This window comes from Bombina bombina, unplaced genomic scaffold (assembly GCF_027579735.1).
Source record: "Bombina bombina isolate aBomBom1 unplaced genomic scaffold, aBomBom1.pri scaffold_483, whole genome shotgun sequence".
In the NCBI taxonomy this organism is placed as follows: domain Eukaryota; kingdom Metazoa; phylum Chordata; class Amphibia; order Anura; family Bombinatoridae; genus Bombina; species Bombina bombina.
Window position 1 is genome coordinate 228781 of NW_026512625.1, and position 25281 is coordinate 254061.

Genomic DNA, 25281 nt, shown 5'->3' on the forward strand with positions numbered 1-25281 from the left:
ATCCAATATAGAAACACCAATTGTCTCTCCTCTTAAAAGACTTGCAAAAATTTGAAACAACGTTACAATTTTTCTTTTCATAAGTTGCAATTTTTGACCTTTTAAGATAAAGAGCGTCTTAAACATAAGACTGTCATCTATTTACTTTTGTCTCCTCAACGGCCTATCCTGGACATATATTAAGGCCATTTTTAAAGTTTTCTATCCAAGACAAAAACGTGAGTAAAAGTAAAACATTCATATAAAAAACTTTCTAAACAAAAAACGAATTCAATCAAATTAATTGATCAGACTATATGAACAAATTGAAAACAAATCAAAAAGACTGTTCATAATTCTCCAATGTTGTCCTTATATCAATTGTATATTGTTTTTAATGTTTTAAAGTATTAGAGCTCTATACTTACAATTCTAACTTGTTTTAAGTGTTTTAAATAAATACTATCTATATATAAGCTTTATTACTTTTATTTTCATTTCAACTGTGATAATACACATAGTGAAAAACACTCTGACACAACTTTCTTAACCCACACAACAAACAAATACATCCTATCTCTTCCCTCACATTTTCCTCATTCGAAACCCACATGATTCGCTTAATATCTCCCCTCTCTATACATGCTGCAGTCATATACTGACCTCCTGGCTCCTCAACTCAATTTCTAGATCACTTGGCTGCCTGGCTACCTTATTTCCTCTCCTCAGGCACCCTTGCCCTCATGCTTGGCGAATTTCAACATCTCTCTTGACAATCCCACTGCCTCCTCTGCAAAACAACTTCTGCAACTCACTTCCTCTCTCGGTTTGTCACAATGGACTGACTCTTCTACTCACAAAGATAGTCACTCCCTTGACCTGATCTTTAGCTATCGATGCACTATTTCAAACTTCACAAACTCTCCTTTTCCTCTTTCTGACCACCATCTCCTCACTTGCAACATCTCATCCCTCCCTACAACTCTCCCTCCTTCTACTCCTCACACCAAACTTCACAGAAGCATTATATCATTAAAACAGCAACAGCTTGCTAATTCCCTCGAACCTCTCCTCTCATCCATCTCCTTCTCCTGCCCTGACCAATCTATCTGCCACTATAATTCCATCCTTACATCGGTCCTTGACAATCTGGCCCCACTTACCATTACTCGGAAATCACACACTCATCCTCAGCCCTGGCATACTTCTTTGACACGGTACCTACACAGATGTACCCATACTGCTGAGCGATACTGGAGAAAATCTCAGAGTTCAGCTGATTTTCTTCATTACAAGTTCATTTTTAATTCCTACTATTCTGACCCTTAATCTCTATAAGCAACATTACTTCTCTACTCTTATCTCTAATCTTTCTTAAAACCCAAAACGTCTGTTCTCCACTTTTAATATTCTTCTCCGCCCACCCCCATCCCCTACTACAACTTCTCTGTCAGCTCAAGACTTTGCCAGCCACTTCGATAACAAAATTGACTCCATCAGAAACGAAATCAGCTCTCAACATACTTCCATTCTCTCACCCCCTTAAACGCTCGCAATCAACCACAACCCACATAGCCATAAACTTAGCTCTTTCTCCCCTGTTACTGAGGAAGACCTTTTGGCACTTATACTGAGCTCTCACCTCACTACCTGTCCTCTCAACCCTATCCCTTCAAAGCTCCCCTCCCTCTCTTCTACCCTTACCCCTATACTCACACACATTTTCAACCTTTCCCTCAGCACCGGTATATTTCCCTCATCTCTGAAACATGCACTGGTCACACCTATCCTTAAAAAAACTTCTCTTGATCCATCCATCCTCCCCATCCAACTACCGCCCTATTTCCTACTCCCTCTTGCCTCAAAGCTTCTCGAAAAGCTAGTATGCATGCCTATCCCATTTCCTTACATTAAACTCCCTCCTCGACCCACTGCCATCTAGCTTGTGTCCCCATCACTCCACAGAGACGGCAATCATTAAGGTCCGCAGCCTTTGATACTGTTGACCACCCTCTTTTGCTCCAAACCCTCCAATCCTTCTGCATTTTTGACACAGCCCTCTTGTGGTTCTTTTCCTACCTGTCAAACCATACCTTTAGTGTAGCCTTCTCTGCCCTGTCACCACTTTCTGTTGGGGTACCGCAAGGCTCTGTCCTCGGTCCCCTTCACTTCTCAATCTACACGTCATCATTAGGTTCCCTAATAAAGTCCCACAAGTTCCAATATAATTTGTATGCAGACGACACCCAAATCTACTTCTCTGCACCAGACCTATCTTCTTCCTTGCAAACCCGTGTCACTATCTTTCTCACATCTATTCCTGGATGTCCTCTCACTATCTCAAGCTAAATCTCTCCAAAACTGAGAGCCTTATTTTCCCTCCTTCTTCCAAAATCTCCACAGCCCAATCTCTCTATAACTGTCGACAACTTCATCATTACCCCTACCCCGCATGCCCGATGTCTTGGGGTCACACTTGACTCAGATCTTTCTTTCATTCAGTCCTTGGCTAAATCCTGACGCTTCCACCTTAAAAACATCCCTAAAATTAGATATTTCCTTACACAAGACACAACTAAGATTTTAATCCACTCTCTCATCCTTTCCCGCCTTGATTACTGCAACTCTGTCCTCTCTGATTTACCCAGCTGCCGCATAGCTCCTTTACAATCCATAATGAATGCCTCTGCCAGGCTCATCTTCCTTACTCGTCGCTCTTCATCTGCTGCACCTCTCTGCCAATCCTCTCTTGCCTCCAGGATTAAACACAAAATTCTCACTTTGACATACAAAGTCCTCATCTGCACTGCTCCCCCCTATATCTCAGACCTTGTCTCCAGATACTCTCCCTCCCGTCCCCTTCACTCTGCTCATTACCTCCTCCTCTCCTCTCTTGTCACCTCCTCACACTCCCGCTTGCAGGACTTCTCCAGACTGGCTCCCATCTTGTGTAACTCTTTGCCTCGCTCCACAAGACTCTCCCCTAGTTTTGAAAATTTCAAGCGCTCCCTAAAGATTCTACTGTTCAGGGATGCATACAGCCTACACTAACCTTTCTTTATACTAACCTTTCTTTATACCGTTACCTCTCCTCCATTGCTATCCCCTTGAACCCCCTTAGCATGTAAGCCTAAGAGCCATGTTGTTTATAGATCACCTTCTTTAGAGCTGACTACAACAGTGCGACTCTTGGCAGGGCCCTCTACCTGTCTGATCCCTATAAATGTTTCCTTGTATTCTGCCTATGTTTATAGCGCTGCAGAATCTGTTGGCGCTCTACAAATAACCGATAGTAATAATAAATGGGATGGATATAGGTTTAAAGGAAATGGGATATGTGTGTATATGTAGTGTTACTGCTATGTGTATGTATGTATTAAATGTATTTGCGTGTAAATGGAAGTAAATATGTTTAACTATATGTAAGGAATGAAAAACAAAGCAGCACTCGCACACTCACCCAGACAGATTCTTACAAAAATACAACTCGCTCTCACTATCTCTCTCTCACTATTATGCTCTCCCTATCTCACTCTCTCACCATCTGTCTCTCTCTCACTATCTCTAACCTCCAACGCCTAGACCTGTGCCTGTCTCGAGAAAGCAATACAGTCAAGGTATCCATGTTCAGAGCGTGCTTATATACCCTATGTAAATGCTTAATGATGTACCGGTTTTTAAAATAAACGAGGTCCAGGTGTGCTGCTGTGAAGATTTGTATGTGTGCAATGTGGAGTAGTTTGAATTTGCGCATGCTCAGATTGAGTTTCTAAATCCACATATATTTTTAGGGAATGTGTAGAATGCAATGATGTCATGGTGATCGTTTGCAGAACATTATCATAATTTAGTATTGCAATATCCCAATTATAATTTTTTAGCATATCGTATTTGTTAACTGTTCTAAATATTTTATTTTGAAAATCTTTCCTAATTGCCAATGCGAATGTTTGGTTTGTGTATAAGTGTGTAATTTGTTTTTCTTGTTCTTTTCTTCCGTGATGCAGATCCAAATGTATTTGTTGAATCATCATTTTGTGTAAATGTTATGTAGTATTTGTTGTAAATAATTGTGATTTTGAATGCGAATCTGCTATGTTGTGTGGGCAATTGTTGTTTGTACATTTGACATGATTATTATTTGTGTCCATTAAAGGGACAGTCTACACCAGAATTTTTATTGTTTGAAAAGATAGATAATCCCTTTATTACCCATTCCCTAGTTTTGCATTACCAACACAGTTATATAAATACACTTTTTACTTCTGTGATTACCTTGTATCTAAGCCTCTGCAAACTGCAAACTTCAGTTCTTTTGACAGACATCCATTTTAGCCAATCAGAGCTTGCTCACTGGAACTCCACGTGCGTGAGCACAGTGTTATCTATATGACATACGTGAACTAACATCCTCTAGTGGTGAACTTTCAAAATGCCCTGAGAGAAGAGGCGGCCTTCAAGGGCTTAGAAATTAGCATATGAACCTCCTAAGTTTAGCTTTCACCTAAGAATACCAAAAGAACAAAGCAAAATTTGTGATAAAAGTAAATTGGAAAATTGTTTAAAATTACATTCTCTATCTGAATCATAAAAGTTTATTTTGGACTAGACTGTCCCTTTAAGTTGTATGTGACAGAGCAATGTGTAGTTCTCGCGATATTGAGTGTTAGATGAAAAATCGGTTTATTTTTCTGTTTCCATTGATCTCTATAGGGGAATCCATTACGTGACCGTGAATATGCGTAACGACTTTCTTTTCAGACTTGTAATACCTACGCTACGAAGAGTGCATAATAAACAATACGCATGCGCTATTTGCGCACAGCCATAACACAAAACTCGTAATCTAGGCATATGTGGTTTTTTTATCATGAATTTTGCTTTGTTCACTTGGTATTCTTAGTTGGAAGCTAAACCTAGGAGGTTCATATGCTAATGTCTTAGACCTAGAAGCCGCCTCTATTCTGAATATATTTTGACAGTTTTTCACAACTAGAGGGCGTTAGTTCATGTGTTTCACATAGATAACATTGAGCTCACGCACATGAATTTACCAAAGAGTGAGCATTGATTGGCTAAAATGCAAGTCTGTCAAAAGAACTGAAATAAAGGGGCAGTTTGCAGAGCCTTAGATACAAGGTAATTACAGAGGTAAAATGTGTATTATTATAACTGTGTTGATTATGCAAAACTGGGGAATGGGTAATAAAGGGATTATCTATCTTTTTAAACAACAAAAATTCTGGTGTTGACTGTCCCTTTAAATTATGATTTACGGGGGGCGGAGCCTGGAGCCGTTCAGAGATGGAGGTCTGAACGCACAGCTCCGTGTAACATCGCCAAAGCTACACTAAAATTGTAAAGAACGGATGCAGTAATTTAAGCAGAAACCATCTGCAGACTTAACCGAAGCCCCGGGTAAACTGTCAAGCAGCCAAAGAAAGAGGAGCGGCAAGCTAAACGGCATAACAGTTGTGGGGCTCAAAAGATACAGACGCCATCTTGGCCATGCGGTTCAGTGCCTATGTACGGCTTGCGGATAGCCCGACTACATGAAGCTGGCACACACAAGTATAAGACGCCACAGAGGTGAGAGGGTAGTGTATCGGTCTAAAAACCGGGATGGTAGTGGCAGGGATAACCGCTAAAGGCAAGCACTTATATAAGCAGCAGCATGGCGACAGCCGTACAGAGTAATATCGGAAGTATAAACACAAGGTGGTCATAAATGATAAGAGTGACATGGGAATAAATATATAAGCAGATCCTTAGCAACAGATAAGCTTTTGCACAGAAAAAAGCTGCCCATCAACTGCAGAGTCATTTTTAATAGTTCAAAAGAGACTTTGAATAAACGTCCTGCAGAGGACTCTGGCTCTCATATTTTCAAGAGCAAATGAAGCAAACAAAGCATAAATTTATTAACCAAGAGGACTGTAAAGCTGGAAATTAGTGTGCTAGCTGCAGGAAGTCACATATACACTTTTTTCTCTGTGTTGTTACACGGGGCCTGTTCCCAGGTTGCTGCATTTAAGGACACTGCAAGCTGCTGAAGATCATAGCTCTCACTTGATTAACAATGGCGAATAGAAAGCAAAATAAACCGCCTGTGGTCAGTAAGACTCAAGTTTCAAGTCTCTTTTTTTAAGGCTAAAGGGGATAAAGTGTCAGGACCCGGCAATCTATAACAGAAGAAGTAGGAGGATCAGACTCAGACACCCAATCAGTAATGGGGGACTCCAAGCCGGTCACAAAAGCAGACCTTAAACTGTTGGTGTCAAAACAGGACATTAATACAAATTTTGAAAAATTATTGGACATGTTTGATAGTTTCCAGACTACAATCACTAACAACTTGGCAGAAATTAGATCTGACATGTTGGACATAGGTAACAGAGTAGCTTCATTAGAAGACAATTAATCCTCCAATGCAGAAGCAATCTCAGCACTATCCCAGCAAGTTACCTCCCAACAACAAGTGATCTCAGAAATAGAAGATAAAATGGAGGATATGGAGAATAGGAGCCGCAGGTGCAACTTGAGAATTAAGGGCGTCCCAGAATCAGTCACTACCTCTGAGTTGCCAATTTAGCTACACCAACTATTTCAAGCCATCACAGGGGAAACTAGTGATGAGAAGTTTCAGATGGAGAGAGCCCATAGATCGCTACGAGCAAAGCCTAAAGAGGACGCCCCACCAAGGGATGTGATCATTAAAATGTTCCGGTTTCCAGAGAAAGAGGCCATATTGTTGGCAGCGAGGAAGACCCCAACATTTAAATTTTAAGGGTCTATAATACAGTTTTACCAAGACCTGTGTCTGAGAACGCTGCAACGCAGAGGCAAAATGAGACCTTTAACCTCATTGTTGAGGAAAAAACAGATAACCTACAGATGGACCTTCCCATTCGGCCTGCATATCCAGTCTGAAGGTAGATCTATCATGCTAAGAGACCTGTCAGAAATACCGGAGACCTGTAAACGGCTACATTTGGAAATTCCTGACATACCTTCTGATTCACCTCCCAAAAAAGACCCACAAAAGGACCGCAAAACATACCACCCTCAGGGACACAGATGGACTAAAGCAACCAAGAAAGGTACCAAGACCTGAGATATTCTGAAAATCTTCATTTACAATATCCTGGAAGATGAACTCCCAGGGGCATGAAACCGAACAGAACTGTTCCACTCACAACTTGGCGGAACTTTAGACATCAGGTCTGCATGGAGTCTAGGCCGGAGCTCTAGAATCAGAAACGTAAAGTTTCATATATGATAATTATTTTTGATTGAATTGCCTGCCATTGTTTTAATATGACCGGCAGGCCATACAAGGTTATAACACTCTAAGAAGTTTATTTAAAATTATTATTTTTACTTATTGGTGTTCACGTGATATGCTGCTACTGCATGTCCAAAGTCAGGCGATGTTACACATCACACATTGACTAAATGTTTCTTTTTTTACTACCTTTTTTCATTTCTTTATCTTCCTTCCTTTCCCATACCCCCCCCCCCCCTTTTTTTCTTTTCCTTGTCCCTTTTTTTCTTCAGACTTTGGCGGATCTCGCCATATGTGCATTTGTTATGTGTTCAATTGGTGAGAGTGAAGAGACTAGAGGGTGTGTGTGTGTACCATTTACATAAATCAGAGGGTGAGAGTGGAGAGACTAGAGGGTGTGTGTGTGTACCATTTACATAAATCATAAAAAAACATACTGGAGACTACAGATAATTCAAATAATGGGTATGTAGAGAATATAAGCCTTGGCTTAAGATGAGAAAATATGAGCAAGTAATAAAAGTATAAAGTACACAAATCATACAATTATCATGTAAAAAAAACAACTAACCTTGGTTTGCTATTCCATTTTGCAAAAATTAGCAACAGTAAATTGAAATTCCAAAGTGAAAATAGGATAGGGAGAAGTTGGGTGGGGAATGTAAATCCCCTCTATTCAAACTGCAGACGGTTCATACACAGCAAACCCACAGGAAATAGCAGATAATTTTGCTAAGTACTACCAGGTACTATATGACTGTAACAAAACTAATCCGACGGTAAATACCAAAACGCTTAGTTTTTATTGACAACCCAACTTCTGACGATTGGAAAAGAGGCTCTAAAGGAAATAAACGCAGAAATAACAATGAGGGAAGTTATTGACACAGTTAAAAATTTGAAACCGGGTAAGGCAGCAGGTCCAGATGGGTTTCCTGGGGAGTATTACCGATTATTTAAGGTAGCATTGGTACCACATCTACTAAAATTTTGCAATGACATCATGACAGGTAGGGATATCCCTCCAGACATCCTTAGAGCCAAGATAGTTGTGATCCCCAAAGTTGGAAAGAAACCAAAACTATGCCAAAGCTACCGCCCTATCTCACTAATCAACCAGGATATAAACATTTTTACTAAAATTTTTGCTAATAGATTAAAAAAACACCTCCCCTCATTGATACATCCTGACCAGGTGGGGTTTGTTAGGGATAGGGAAGCACCTGACAATATCGGACGGACTATAAACCTGACAGATTACTTGGAGAGAACGAAGACGCCTTCTCTGCTCCTCTCCTTGGATGCAGAGAAGGCGTTTGACAGAGTAGATTGGGAATATATGTTTGAGGTATTGACGGTTTTTGGGGTCAGTGGCCCCTTTGTGACAGCAATTAGGAGTATGTATTCTTTCCCAACAGCGGTAGTAAAAGCAGCAGGATATCAGTCAGAATCCATAGACATTCAAGGAGGAACTAGACAAGGATGCCCTCTATCACCACTGATATTTGCAATGTGCATAGAACCCCTTGCGGCGAAGATAAGACATTCCCCAGATATACACGGGGTCAAAGTAAAACAAAATGAATATAAACTCTCACTTTTTGCGGATGATATCCTGTTGACTTTGACAAAACCTCTAATAACGCTACCAAATTTATATAACACTTTGCAGGAGTTCTCTGATGTGTCGGGATACAAAATTAACCTAGACAAGTGTGAGGGATTACCTATTGCTCTCCCGACCCACACTCGCAAATTAATAGAAACTAATTTTACCTTTGCCTGGGCAAAAAAAGAGGTCAAACTGTCCCACGATTATAAAGATTTGTATAAACTAAACTACACTCCCCTATATAAGAAAATTAGATCAGACTTACGTAAGTGGAAAAGTAAGCAATTCTCATGGTTCAGGCGTCTCTCGGCAATAAAAATGAACATACTCCCAAGAATACTATACCTTTTCAGGGCTCTACCAATAAAAGTGCCAATCCCTGACATACACAGACTACAACAAGACTTGACGGGCTTCTTGAGGGGTAACAAAACAGCTAGAATAGCCTCTAAGATTCTGCAACAACACAAACAGGTGGGAGGGGCAGGGATGCCAAACCTGAGGGAGTATTATCAAGCAGCCAGACTAGCTCAAGATATATTGCTGAACAAAAATTCAGGTGATATTGTGTGGACAACCTTGGAAGCAGATTTAGGAGGGCATGACAACCCATCTGATATACTCTGGACCTCAAGCCAAAGACATACTAACACTGGAAATGACTCAGAAATACATAAAGTTCACCAGCACTGTTAGGATAAAAAATTCATCTTTTATTGAAGATCCTTTAAAAATAGCAACGTTTCATGACCATATTAAGTGACATATGGTCACAAAACGTTGCTATTTTTATGTATTTCTGTATCACACAGAGGATTTGCGGTTTAACCTCACCACCGTGCACTACTAGTGGTGCTGTATTCACGAATGATATTGGACTGGAAATGACTCAGTAACCTCTAGAGAAACAGTATAGATCTGGACAGTGCTGACAAACTCCCTTCAGTTACTACAGAAAGACTCAGTAACCAGGTCACTCAACACTATACTCCCAAGGGAACTGCGTCCACATTTGGGAAAATGGGAAAATAAGGGGTTATACAGAGTAGCAGACCTCTTGGAGAATGGGAAACTTAGAACATATCTACAAGTACAGGAGAGGTTAACACCCCATAAGCTCCATTGGTTTTTATATCTGCAAATATCATCTGCAATCCACAGATATTTACATCTTCCCTTATCAAGAGGGGTGACTATACTAGAACACTTTATAAGCTCCAAGGCTAGGGACAAAAAAATGATCTCACATTTATACATAGCTATACAAAGAGCGAGATACAACTCAAGGACCCCGCTAATTCACAGATGGGTAAAAAATCTAGGCACTGAAGTATCGATGGATGACTGGTTAGCTATAACCAGAGACTCTAGTAGGGATATGATTAGTGCTGATTTCAAAGAAAATTGTATTAAGACAACCTTTAGGTGGTATCTGACCCCGGATAAAACGTCACACTTCTCAAAGGGAGCCACCAATAAATGCTATAGAGGGTGCCAGGAAGTGGGTACATACATTCATATATGGTGGGAATGCCCGAAGGTGAGATCAATTTAGTCTAGACTTTCAACCCTATTGGGTACAATTCTATCGGAAAATATAAATTTGACAGCGGCACAGGCCCTCTTAAACGAACACATCCCAATATACAATTCAGCCATAAACACATTCATAAAAACTCTATGCACGGCTACCAGAATTTGTGTAGCAAAATACTGGAAAGTGGGGGTTCCGACTTGGGCTGAGGTTATGGAGAAATTTAAAACTACATACTCTATGTCAGAACAGGCCTCTCTGATACAGGGTAATAATGAAAGCTTTCATAAAATCTGGTTTTACTGGATTTTGAGGGAACAAAATGAGGGAAGTTGAGAAAGAGTGAGTGGACCCCTCTAGACTCTTACATTTATGGGTGGTAACTTCGGTCTTCCGAAAGGATAGAAGTGGACCTCTCCCGGCTCTGCTCGACAAACAATATCTTTTCTTAAGGTAACTTTAATGATTTTACCCTTCTTTATAAGCAATTGTCTAAGCCTTGAAAACAAGCAGATTTGTAAGTTGGACACTTATAGTTATTTTAGTTTGTTAGTAGTATTTTGTTTGATCTTTTCTCCTTAATTATAGGAAATTATCTAATGGACATTAATACCAGGAGATACTGGAATATGTGTAAACTATGGACATTAATCTGAGGAGATTAGTGCCAACTCTTTCGGAGTTTCACAACTCTGGGGGCTTGGTACTTCTTAGTGCGCATTCAAACAAGTGAAGTGATAAACTATATGATAATTTGCACTAGGATATATTGTTAGTAACACTTTGTTTACTTATGTTTTGATGTACCTAAAGATGTTATTTAACTGGAAAATAATAAAAATTATTTCAACTAAATTATTATTTACGCTGTGCATATTTAAAGGGACATTCCACTCAAAATTTAAATGTACATAGATGAACATCTTTGAATAGAAACATATTTGTAATATATATGTATTGGCAAAAATGCTTCTAGTAAAAGTTATCTCTATTTTAGTGTTCACATGCACGTGCAGATAAAAATGTTAAGCATAGCTAGATATTCTCACCACCAATATAAATACTGCAGCTGCTCAGAGTGCCAGTGGGGCTTGTATCATGTCAGCAATTAACAAATTGAGTCATTACCAGATGATACAAGCACCTTAGGCTCTCTAAGCAAGTGCTGTGTATAAAATGCTGGTGCACGGTGCATACTTAAATACACTTTTGAAACAGCTATAGCTTTTACTAGAAGCATTTTTGCTAATACATGTATATTACAAAATTGCTTCTGTTCAATACTGAAATGCACCCATGTTTTTGATAAAATATGATTTTTGATGAACAATTTTGTTACAATTTTTTTATGCATCTAGGTATTTTTTGTGAATTGTTCAATTATCCTTTTTGTATGATTTTTAAAATAACTCCTTTTTACATCCGACGTATGCAAACACCTTTGATAGACCCAATATCACTTGCGTGTAACTGTTATTGCGCAACTCATAATCTGGCCCTCAGTGTTACACTAAACAAACAGTTGCTTCAAAAACAGGCTGTTACAAATGTCCCAATTGCACCACGTGGAACTACATTATAGTTGCAAAACTATTTCATCATCAACACAATAAGAACAAATTCAGAAACAAATAATTTGTTGCCTATACCACATAAATCATTGTTTACTTGATCAGAAAGGTAATATTTGTTGTTTTAACCCCTTAATGACCACAGCACTTTTCCATTTTCTGTCCGTTTGGGACCAAGGCTATTTTTACATTTTTGCGGTGTTTGTGTTTAGCTGTAATTTTCTTCTTACTCATTTACTGTACCCACACATATTATATACCGTTTTTCTCGCCACTAAATGGACTTTCTAAAGATACCATTATTTTCATCATATCTTATAATTTACTATAAAAAAAAATATAAAATATGAGGAAAAATTGAAAAAAACACACTTTTTCTAACTTTGACCCCCAAAATCTGTTACATATCTACAACCACCAAAAAACACCCATGCTAAATAGTTTCAAAATTTTGTCCTGAGTTTAGAAATACCCAATGTTTACATGTTCTTTGCTTTTTTTGCAAGTTATAGGGCCATAAATACAAGTAGCACTTTGCTATTTTCAAACCACTTTTTTCCAAAATTAGCGCTAGTTACATTAGAACACTAATATCTTTCAGGAATCCCTGAATATCCCTTGACATGTATATATTTTTTTTAGTAGACATCCCAAAGTATTGATCTAGGACAATTTTGGTATATTTCATACCACCATTTCACCGCCAAATGCGATCAAATACAAAAAATCGTTCACTTTTTCACAAATTTTTTCACAAACTTTTGGTTTCTCACTGAAATTATTTACAAACAACTTGTGCAATTATGGCATAAATGGTTGTAAATTCTTCTCTGGGATCCCCTTTGTTCAGAAATAGCAGACATATATGGCTTTGGCGTTGCTTTTTGGTAATTAGAAGGCCGCTAAATGCCACTGCGCACCACAAGTGTATTATGCCCAGCAGTTAAGGGGTTAATTAGGGAGCTTTTAGGGAGCTTGTAGGGTTAATTTTAGCTTTAGTGTAGTATAGTAGACAACCCCAAGTATTGATCTAGGCACATTTTGGTATATTTCATGCCACCATTTCACCGCCAAATGCGATCAAATTGAAAAAAAAGTTAAATTTTTCACAATTTTAGGTTTCTCACTGAAATAATTTACAAACAGCTTGTGCAATTATGGCACAAATGGTTGTAAATACTTGTCTGGGATCCCCTTTGTTCAGAAATAGCAGACATATATGACTTTGGCGTTGCTTTCTGGTAATTAGAAGGCCGCTAAATCCTGCTGCGCCTCACACGTGTATTCTGGCTAGCAGTGAAGGGGTTAATTAGGGAGTTTGTAGGGAGCTTGCAGGATTAATTTTAGCTTTAGTGTAGAGATCAGCCTCCCACCTGACACATCCCACCCCCTGATCCCTCCCAAACAGCTCCCTTCCCTCCCCCACCCCACAATTGTCCCCGCCATCTTAAGTACTGGCAGAAAGTCTGCCAGTACTAAAATAAAAGGGTTTTTTAAAAAAAAATATATTTTTTTTTAGCATATTTACATATGCTAGGGTGTAGGATCCCCCCCTTAGCCCCAACCTCCCTGATCCCCCCCAAAACCGCTCTCTGACCATCCCCTCTGCCTCATTGGGGGCCATCTTGGGTACTGGCAGCTGTCTGCCAGTACCCAGTTTGCAAAAAAAAAGTGCTTTTTTTATATTTATTTGGCTTTTTTCTGTAGTGTAGCTTCCCCCCACACACAGACAAACCCCCACCACCTTGCTGATCTTTTTTTTTTTTACAAATATTAAGGTATTTAAACATTTTTATTAACACATTTTCTGTAGTGTAGCGGTTCCCACCCGCTCCCTCCCCGTGCACGCGCCCGCCCCCGCCCTCCCGTGCACCGCGCGCGCGCCCCCGCTCATCCCCGCCCACGATCCCGCCCCCCCTTCACATAACCAGGGCCATCGATGGCCGCCACCCGCCTCCCGGTCCGGCTCCCACCCACCAACGCAGGGAACCACCGATCTCCGGTGCAGAGAGGGCCACAGAGTGGCTCTCTCTGCACCGGATGGCTTAAAAAAGTTATTGCAGGATGCCTCCATATCGAGGCATCACTGCAATAACCGGAAAGCAGCTGGAAGCGAGCAGGATCGCTTCCAGCTGCTTTCCAAACCGAGGACGTGCAGGGTACGTTCTCAGGCATTAACTGCCTTTTTTTTGAGGACGTACCCTGCATGTCCTCGGTCGTTAAGGGGTTAAATAAATATAGACTATAATTTGCATTTAGAGACACAGAAAAAAAAAGACACTGGCAGAGAAGATTGTGACTTACAAGCAGAGATGCATAGTATTTTTTGATTGTTTTATTTAAAAAAATATTAATTAACAGTTTGGATTTCAGAATAAGTCTGGATTTTGGAATTCTGGATTTAGGGATTTGTACTTGTACAGTATTATAATCAGATCTATAAATATAGACATAGGCATACATTTTGCATTAACTAAACATGCATTTACTTGTGGGGAAAATTAATTTTTAATTATTTTATTTTTAGAAATAAATTGTAAAAAGTCTTAATTTTGGAATTCTGGATTTATACCAATATTGTGTTTCTATAATGACAGAGAATTAAACATTTAGAACTAGATTACAAGTTGAGTGCAAAATTTCACTTCTGTGAAAGCGATATTTGTGCACAACTTAGTAATACCAGGCCACGCAAATGTGCGCTGTTATTACAAGTGAAGTGCAATGTAAACGCGACCTCGCGTTGCACAGAAGCATTACGCTTACGAGAGCACGCTTCCATAGGCTTCAATGGGAGCCTCGTTCCCATGCTGCGAACTAGCATAGAAAGGGGGTAAGTCGCACAGTGATGGGCAGAAAATATAAATATATATGTATATGAATATATACATATATATTTATGTGTATATTCACATATTAACAGATAAATATATATGTTTATATTCATATATGTATATATATATTTACAGGGATAACATAGTCCCCATAGACCGCAATGCAAAGGCACCCTACACCCGGTACTTTTAACCCCATAAAACTGCCTCCTGCAGTTATTAATACATAAATATATATATATATATATACCCCATCAAAGGGACACTAAACTCACATTTTTTCATAAATGATTCAGATAGAGCATGCAATTTTAAGCCACTTTCTAATTTACTCCTATTATCATTTTTTTTTTTTTTTTTTTCGTTCTCTTGCTATCTATTTAAAAAGCAGGATTGTAAAGCTTAAGAACCGGCCCATTTTTGGCTCAGAACCTGGGTTATGCTTGCTTATTGGTTTGCTATATGTAGCCACCAATACGCAAGCGCTATCCAGGGTGCTGAACCTAAAATGGTCTGGCTCCTAAGCTTTAAATTCCTGCTTTTTAAATAAAGATAACAAGAGAATGAAGAAAAATTGATAGTGAGAATAATTATAAAGTTGCTTCAAATTGCTTACTCTAACAGAATCATGAAAGAAAAAAATTGGGTTTAGTATCCCTTTAAGAAAAATATAGCTCTCAAACAGGGTTTCACTCGAATGACAGTTTTTGTGAGCAACCTAGCAGTGAAACAGTTAAGTAGATCAATTAGCAGACATTACACAATGCAGACTCCAAGGTGTAGTGTTCTAATTAACTGTTTCACTGCTGAGTCACTCACAAAACTAGCCTTAGAGGGAACACTGAAATTTTAGTCTACGGAATCTGTTGGCGCTCTACAAAAAACTGATAATAATAATAAAGTATTAAAGCACTTGGTTTAACTGTTGTATAAACTGTATTATGTTGCTGGCTTGTTGATAGAAGCCACATCATCAGTATATTAGCCAAACAGCTTTATTTATTTAAATAGTATTTATGAATGCTGTGCTGCAAATATTTTTACTTTGTTAATCATTTTCACATTGTTTAAAGGGACATTAAAAACCAAACAAAATATATTTTATGGGTCAGATAGGGCATATCATTTTTAATAGCTTTAAATGTACTTTTCTCACTCAATTTTGCTTTATTTTCTTGGTATCCTTTATTGAAGAAGCAGCAACGCGCTAATGGGAGCTAGCGGAATACATCCGTAAGCCAATGATAAGAGGTATATATGTGCAGCCACCAATCAGCAGCTACTTCCCAGCTTCTGGGCCTACTTAGGTATGCTTTTAAACAAAGGATACCAAGAGACTAAGCAAATTAGATAATAGAAATAAATTGGAAAGTTGTTTAAAAATGTCTGTTCTATCTGATTGATCAAAGATAATTGTTGGGGTTTTATGCACTTTTAAACTGGAGAATGCACAGATAAACATTTGCTAGATTACGTTTTCTGTTAAACCGTTATAAATACATAAATATAGGCTGACAACAAGGTTGTTAAATCAGTTACCATAGAGGTTTGACAATCTATAAATAAAAGATATCCTGGGTTTACAAGTTTGCTTCTCTTGTATACAAGGCAGTGGGTGTGCTAAGTAGTTGACAGCAATTAGCAGTGACCTCATTTATTTTGGTGTTGCAGTTCTGGAAGAGAGAAAAGAATCTTCTGGTCCCTGGTAGGGACATCCTAAAACATTTAATGTGAAAATGGCTTAATGTAGCTTAATGAGTAAAAAAGTGGCCAAATGTTAATCAATTGCTGCATAATTTTGCACAACCCAAGATTTCCACTATCCAAGCCTATCCTAGAAGTTTCATGGTATTTGGAATTCCACAAGGCAAATGAGTGACATTAAAGGGACATGAAACCCAAATTTTTTCTTTCATGATTTAGAAAGAGCATACAATTATAAACAACTTTCTAATTTACTTCTATTATCTATTTTGCTTCATTCTTTGATATTATTTGCTGAAAAGCATATCTAGATATGCTTAGTAGCTGCTGATTGGTTGCTGCACATAGATGCCTCATGTGATTGGTTCACTGTGTACATTGCTATTTCTTCATTAAATTATATCTAAAGAATGAAGCAAATTAGGTAATAGAAGTAAATTGGAATGTTGTTTAAAATGGTATTCTCTACCTTAATCATGAAAGAAAATGTTTGGGTATAGTGTCCCTTTAAGCTTGTTTTTTGGGGAGCTTAATGTGGCTTAACGTACAAAATTGAACTTAGATGTTAACCAATTTCCCCCAAACTTACCACAATACATTAATCTATCGATTCAAACATATTCTGAAAATTTCAGGACATTTGATAAAACATACCAAAAGTTATTCACATTTAACTATTTTTTTACAATCCTAAAACATTTAATGTGAGCAGCTTAATGTAAAAAGAGCTTAATGTACCAAAATTCACCTAAACATTGATCAATTGCCTTGAAACTTGGCACAAACTCAGTTTGTCACTTTCCAAACCTATCCTAGAAGTTTCATGGTATTTGGTTTCCCACAAGGCAAATGAGTGACATTAAGCTTGTTTTTTGGGGAGCTTAATGTGGCTTAACGTACAAAATTAAACTTAGATCTTAACCAATTTTCCCCAAACTTCTCACAATATATTAATCTATCTATTCAAACATATTCTGAAAATTTCAGGAAATTTGATAAAACATACCAAAAGTTATTCGAAATTAACAATTTTTTTACAATCCTAAAACATTTAATGTGAGCAGCTTAATGTAAAAAGAGCTTAATGTACCAAAATTCACCAAAACTTCAATCAATTGCCTTGAAACTTGGCACAAACTCAGTTTTTCACTTTCCAAACCTATCCTAGAAGTTTCATGGATTTTGGTGTCCCACAAGGGGGGGCTTAATGTGGCTTAATGAGTAAAAAAGTGGGCAAATGTTAATCAATTGCTGCATAATTTTGCACAACCCAAGATTTCCACTATCCAAGCCTATCCTAGAAGTTTCATGGATTTTGGTGTCCCACAAGGCAAATGAGTGACATTAAGCTTGTTTTTTGGGGAGCTTAATGTGGCTTAACGTACAAAATTAAACTTAGATCTTAACCAATTTCCCCCAAACTTCTCACAATACATTATTCTATCTATTCAAACATATTCTGAAAATTTCAGAAAATTTGATAAAACATAGCAAAAGTTATTCGCATTTAACAATTTTTTTACAATCCTAAAACATTTAGGCCTCTAGTTATGAAAGTCTGGCGGACCTGATCCGCCAGTGCGGATCAGATCCGCCAGACTTCGCTGAATACGGCGAGCAATACGCTCGCCGTATTCATCATTGCACCAGCAGCTCACAAGAGCTGCTGGTGCAACGCCGCCCCCTGCAGACTCGCGGCCAATAGGCCGCCAGCAGGGGGGTGTAAATCAACCCGATCGTACTTGATCGGGTTGTATTGTTGCGATGTCTGTCCGCCTGTTCAGAGCAGGCGGACAGGTTATGGAGCAGCGGTCTTTGTGACCGCTGCTTCATAACTGCTGTTTCTGGCGAGTCTGATGACTCACCAGAAACACGGGGCATCAAGCTCCATACGGAGCTTGATACATATGCCCCTTAATGTGAGCAGCTTAAAGCTTGTTTTTTGGGGAGCTTAATGTGGCTTAATGAGTAAAAAATTGGCCAAATGTTAATCAATTGCTGCATAATTTTGCACAACCCAAGATTTCCACTATCCAAGAATATCCTAGAAGTTTCATGGTATTTGGTTTCCCACAATGCAAATGAGTGACATTAAGCTTGTTTTTTGGGGAGCTTAGTATGGCTTAACGTACAAAATTGTACTCAAATCTTAACCAATTTCCCCCAAATTTCCCACAATACATTAATCTATCGATTCAAACATATTCTGAAAATTTCAGGACATTTGATAAAACATAACAAAAGTTATTCACATTTAACAATTTTTTTACAATCCTAAAACATTTAATGTGAGCAGCTTAATGTAAAAAGAGCTTAATGTACCAAAATTCACCTAAACATCGATCGATTGCATTGAAAATTGGCACAAACTCAGTTTGTCACTTTCCAAACATATCCTAGAAGTTTCATGGTATTTGGTTTCCCACAAGGCAAATGAGTGACATTAAGCTTGTTTTTTGGGGAGCTTAATGTGGCTTAACGTACAAAATTAAACTTAGATCTTAACCAATTTTCCCCAAACTTCTCACAATATATTAATCTATCTATTCAAACATATTCAGAAAATTTCAGGAAATTTGATAAAACATACCAAAAGTTATTCGAAATTAACAATTTTTTTACAATCCTAAAACATTTACAGGCCCATTTATCAAAGGGCTTGCGGACCTGATCCGACACTGCGGATCAGGTCCGCAAGACCTCGCTAAATGCGGAGAGCAATACGCTCTCCGCATTTAACATTGCACCAGCAGCTCACAAGAGCTGCTGGTGCAACGCCGCCCCCTGCTGACTCGCGGCCAATCGGCCGCCAGCAGGGAGCTGTCAATCAACCCGATCGTATTCGATCGGGTTGATGTCCGGCGATTCCTGTCCGCCTGTTCAGAGCAGGCGGACAGGGTTATGGAGCAGCGGTCTTTAGACCGCTGCTTCATAAGTTGTGTTTCTGGCGAGTCTGAAGACTCGCCAGAAACACGGCCCTTCAAGCTCCGTACGGAGCTTGATAAATGGGCCTGCCAATGTGAGCAGCTTAATGTAAAAAGAGCTTAATGTACCAAAATTCACCAAAACTTCAATCAATTGCCTTGAAACTTGGCACAAACTCAGTTTTTCCCTTTCCAAACCTATCCTAGAAGTTTCATGGATTTTGGTGCACCACAAGGCAAATGAGTGACATTAAGCTTGTTTTTTGGGGAGCTTAATGTGGCTTAATGAGTAAAAAAGTGGCCAAATGTTAATCAATTGCTGCATAATTTTGCACAACCCAAGATTTCCACTATCCAAGCCTATCCTAGAAGTTTCATGGATTTTGGTTTTCCACAAGGCAAATGAGTGACATTAAGCTTGTTTTTTGGGGAGCTTAATGTGGCTTAACGTACAAAATTAAACTTAGATCTTAACCAATTTCCCCCAAACTTCTCACAATATATTAATCTATCTATTCAAACATATTCTGAAAATTTCAGGACATTTGATAAAACATACCAAAAGTTATTCGAAATTAACAATTTTTTACAATCCTAAAACATTTAATGTGAGCAGCTTAATGTAAAAAGAGGTTAATGTACCAAAATTCACCTAAACTTCAATCAATTGCCTTGAAACTTGGCACAAACTCAGTTTGTCATTTTCCAAACCTATTCTAGAAGTTTCATGGTATTTGGTTTCCCACAAGGCAAATGAGTGTTATTAAGCTTGTTTTTTGGGGAGCTTAATGTGGCTTAACGTACAAAATTAAACTTAGATCTTAACCAATTTCCCCCAAACTTCCCACAATACATTAATCTATCTATTCAAACATATTCTGAAAATTTCAGGAAATTTGATAAAACATACCAAAGGTTATTAACATTTAATATTTTTTTTACAATCCTAAAACATTTAATGTGAGCAGCTTAATGTAAAAAGAGCTTAATGTACCAAAATTCACCTAAACTTCAATCAATTGCCTTGAAACTTGGCACAAACTCAGTTTGTCATTTTCCAAACCTATTCTAGAAGTTTCATGGTATTTGGTTTCCCACAAGACAAATGAGTGACATTAAGCTTGTTTTTTGGGGAGCTTAATGTGGCTTAACGTACAAAATTGAACTTAGATGTTAACCAATTTCCCCCAAACTTCCCATAATACATTAATCTATCTATTCAAACATATTCTTAACCCCTTATTGACCACAATGTACCCTGTATGTCACTGGTCGTTAAGGGTTTTTTCAAGACATAATAGCACAAGTCTAGCAAGAACACGCTATTAATTCCTTTCCTCCAGCAGGCTTTGTGGAATAGAGCAGTCTCAATGCTGGTGGCAAGACCACGCTATAAAACAATCAAGTCCCAAAAAAAGGCCAGCGACATACAGGGTACGTCGCTGGTCCTTAAGGGGTTAAAATGTAAGGACATTTGATAAAACATAACAAAAGTTATTCACATTTAAATATGTTTTTAACAATCCTAAAACATTTCGGGGCCCATTTATTAAGCTCCGTATGGAGCTTGAGGGCCCATGTTTCTGTCGAGCCTTCAGGCTTGCCAGAAACACCAGTTATGAAGCAGCGGTCTAAAGACCCCTGCTCCATAACCTGTCCGCCTGCTCTGAGGAAGCGGACAGACATCGCCGCATTTCAACCCAATCGAATACGATCAGGTTGATTGACAGTCCCCTGGTGCAATGCTGAATGTGGAGAGCGTATTGCTCTCCGCATTCAGCGATGTCTGTCGGACATGATCCGCTGATCGGATCATGTCAGACAGACACATAATAAATAGGCCCCTTCATGTGAATGGCTTAACGCAAAAAAGAGCTTAATGTACCAAAATTTGCCTAAACATCAATCAATTGCCTTGAAACTTGGCACAAACTCAGTTTTTCACTTTCAAAACCTATACAAGAAGTTTCATGGTATTTGGTTTCCCACAAGGCAAATGAGTGACATTAAGCTTGTTTTTATGGGGAGCTTAATGTGGCTTAACGTACAAAATTTAACTTAGATGTTAACCAATTTCCCCCAAACTGCTCACAATACATTAATCTATCTATCCAAACATATTCTGAAAAATTTAGGACATTTGATAAAACATACCAAAAGTTATTTACATTAAACCATTTTTTTACAATCCTAAAACATTTAGGGGCCAATTTATCAAAGCTTCAACTGATAATACGATGAAATCCGCTAGAATCTCACGTCATATCTGATGCAAATGGAATCTGCCGAAATTATCAAAGTGTCAAGATCGTCAAATGTTGAAATGTGTGACATAATATACCCTCCCGCGATCTCAATCTGACGCAGATCGATGCTTGCATCATCCCAGATGTTCCGAATACACATTCAACTCTATATGACCCTTTTTCCAATTTACCAAACATTTAACAGGTACACTTTTACGTCTATTCCAGCGCAGCATTCCGATCATTCAAACCGCTACCCTTGAGGCCGCGGATGCCATAGAAATCAATTGGAGTCTGAAAACACAGGAAGGTTATGTTCGATGCTGCAAGACGATAAAGCATATTAGATAATAAAAGTAAATTATAAACTTTATTAAAATTCTATATTCTTTCTAAATCAAACAATATTATTGCTCCAAATTTGGTGCAAAGTAATGCTTCAATTTTGATGCACTAGTAGATATAGGGATAAAAATGAAATACATTACTAGTTTTGGATTATGTTACATCTTTGTCTATTATTACAAAGCAAGAGGACAATATTATTGCTCCAAACTTGGTGCATTACTAGATATAGAGATAAAAATTAAATAAATACATAACATAATATAGCTAACTTCCTTTTTTATTTATTTATTTATTTTTTTGGATAAATCTATATACACCATGTTTAAGGCATGTAATACAAGTCCCACTCACCACTTCGCACCAAATTTGATGCAACACTTTTCGCACCAAATATGACGCAATACTCCTAGACAACCCACACATTTTTTTCCACCACTTTTGATAGGGATATGCATAATCACATGATTTATGACATCAGCTAATCACATTTAAATATACATTGTATAGTATCACTAACGAATAAAATTGCTCAATACTTGTGTCATTGATCACCCATCAGAACTTGTAAGTGCTATCCGTTACATTGTGTATTATAATTTGAAAGTATGTATATGTGTAATTAGTATTAAAGATAAACATTGATGCTGACATTAGGACACACAATGTAATATTTTAGACAATGATTTTAAAAATTTGAATGATGTTTGATTCAATATAATCTTAAACTGATAGCTCAAAGGGATAGCCCACCTAACATTAAACTGTCATGATTCAGATACAGCAGAAATTAAAATCACCTCTTTACTGTCATGCTATTTTTAGTGTATTTCTTCCTTCTCTTGAATTTCATTTTCATTAAGAAATGTCATCTTATATGCCAGACAATTTTATAACACCTGTGTAGGGGTGGATTTTTAAACTAGATTGCAATCCAGAGTTGTTACACAGGTACAGAGAGAAAACTGGCCCAGCTCTTAAAATATCCATTGATTGTAAATAAATACATATGATACCCTGATGACATGTTATATTCACAATTATTCCTGCTCAGAATAATAATACATTTACACTATATACATATATTGGTATAAATAAACACAGAGACATGAAAGACAACATTGTTTAGAACAAAAAAAGGAATTTAGGGACATGTAAATATGTTTGCAAAAGATTTCTGACATAACACACACACTCACATATATATATATATATATATATATATATATATATATATATATATATATATATATATATATATGCAAATTATGACACTTAGGGAAGTCTCCCTATGTGTGATGCGGGAATCCAGACATGGACCCGTTGCTCAGTGTGCCTAGAGGGATATGTCTGCACCTCACTGACGAGGCCCACAATAGGCCGAAACGTACGTCTGGGGTTTTGCTGTATCTCTCGTTCAGAGAGGGATTGCCTGGTATTTCGGGGCTGGGCTGTACTGTGAAGTCAGGATCAGACTGATATGCTTCAGGAAAGTTCTTCTCTGTGAAAGGCACATGTTGGGCAAAAAGAGGCTGCTTGTTGGGTGGTAACTAGCCATAGAACAAGCTATTATGCTATTGTTCGTTCTCAGGTTGAGCGCTTCTCTCAGGAAAAACCTGAATAACTGCAACATCGATGACTGTTAGTTAACAACAGTCCGATGTTCATTGCACCATACTTGACGCACGTGTTTTTGACGTGTTTTTTATAAATAAGAGCATTGCATGTGGATCCGCGGCAGCAATGTCTGGCGAGCATATTGACGCCTGCGAACGCACCGAGATTGACGCTTTGATAAATAAGCCCCCATATGTTTTACTATTGTAAAAAAACTGTTAAATGTAAATAACTTTTGGTATGTTTTATCAAATGTCCTGACAATTTTAGAATATGTTTGAATAGATAGATTAATGTATTGTGGGATGTTTGGGGGAAATTGGTTAACATCTAAGTTAAATTTTGTACGTTAAGCCACATTAAGCTCCCCAAAAAGCAAGCTTAATTTCAATCATTTGCCTTGTGGGACACGAAAATCCATGAAACTTCTAGGATTGGTTTGGAAAGTGAAAAACTGAGTTTGTGTCAAGTTTCAAGGCAATTGATTGAAGTTTTGGTGAATTTTGGTACATTAAGCTCTTTTTACATTAAGCTGCTCACATTAAATGTTTTAGGATTGTAAAAAAAATGTTAAATGCGAATAACTTTTGGTATGTTTAATCAAATTTCCTTAAATTTTCAGAATATGTTTGAATCGATAGATTAATATATTGTGAGATGTTTGGGGGAAATTGGTTAAGATCTAAGTTCAATTTTGTACGTTAAGCCACATTAAGCTCCCCAAAAAACAAGCTTAATGTCACTCATTTGCCTTGTGGGAAACCAAATACCATGAAACTTCTAGGATATGTTTGGAAAGTGACAAACTGAGTTTGTGCCAAGTTTCAAGGCAATTGATCGATGTTTAGGTGAATTTTGGTACATTAAGCTCTTTTTACATTAAGCTGCTCACATTAAATGTTTTAGGCTTGTAAAAAAATTGTTAAATGCGAATAACTTTTGGCATGTTTTATCAAATTTCCTTAAATTTTCAGAATATGTTTGAATCGATAGATTAATATATTGTGAGATGTTTGGGGGAAATTGGTTAAGATCTAAGTTCAATTTTGTACGTTAAGCAACATTAAGCTCCCCAAAAAACAAGCTTAATGTCACTCATTTCCCTTGTGGAATTCCAAAATCCATGAAACTTCTAGGATAGGCTTGGATAGTGAAAATCTTGGGTTGTGCAAAATTATGCAGCAATTGATTAACATTTGGCCACTTTTTTACTCATTAAGCCACATTAAGCTCCCAAAAAACAAGCTTAAAGGGACAGTCTAGGCCAAAATAAACTTTAATGATTCAGATAGAGCATGTAATTTTAAACAAGTTTCCAATTTACTTTTATCACCAATTTTGCTTTGTTCTCTTGGTATTATTAGTTGAAAGCTTAACCTAGGAGGTTCACATGCTAATTTCTTAGACCTCGAAGGCCACCTCTTTTCAGAATGCATTTTAACAGTTTTTAACCACTAGAGGGTGTTAGTTCACGTATTTCATATAGATAACACTGTGCTTGTGCACGTGAAGTTATCTAGGAGCAGGAACTGATTGGCTAGACTGCAAGTATGTCAAAAGAACTGAAATAAAGGGGCAGTTTGCAGAGGCTTAGATACAAGATAATCACAGAGGTTAAAAGTATATAAAT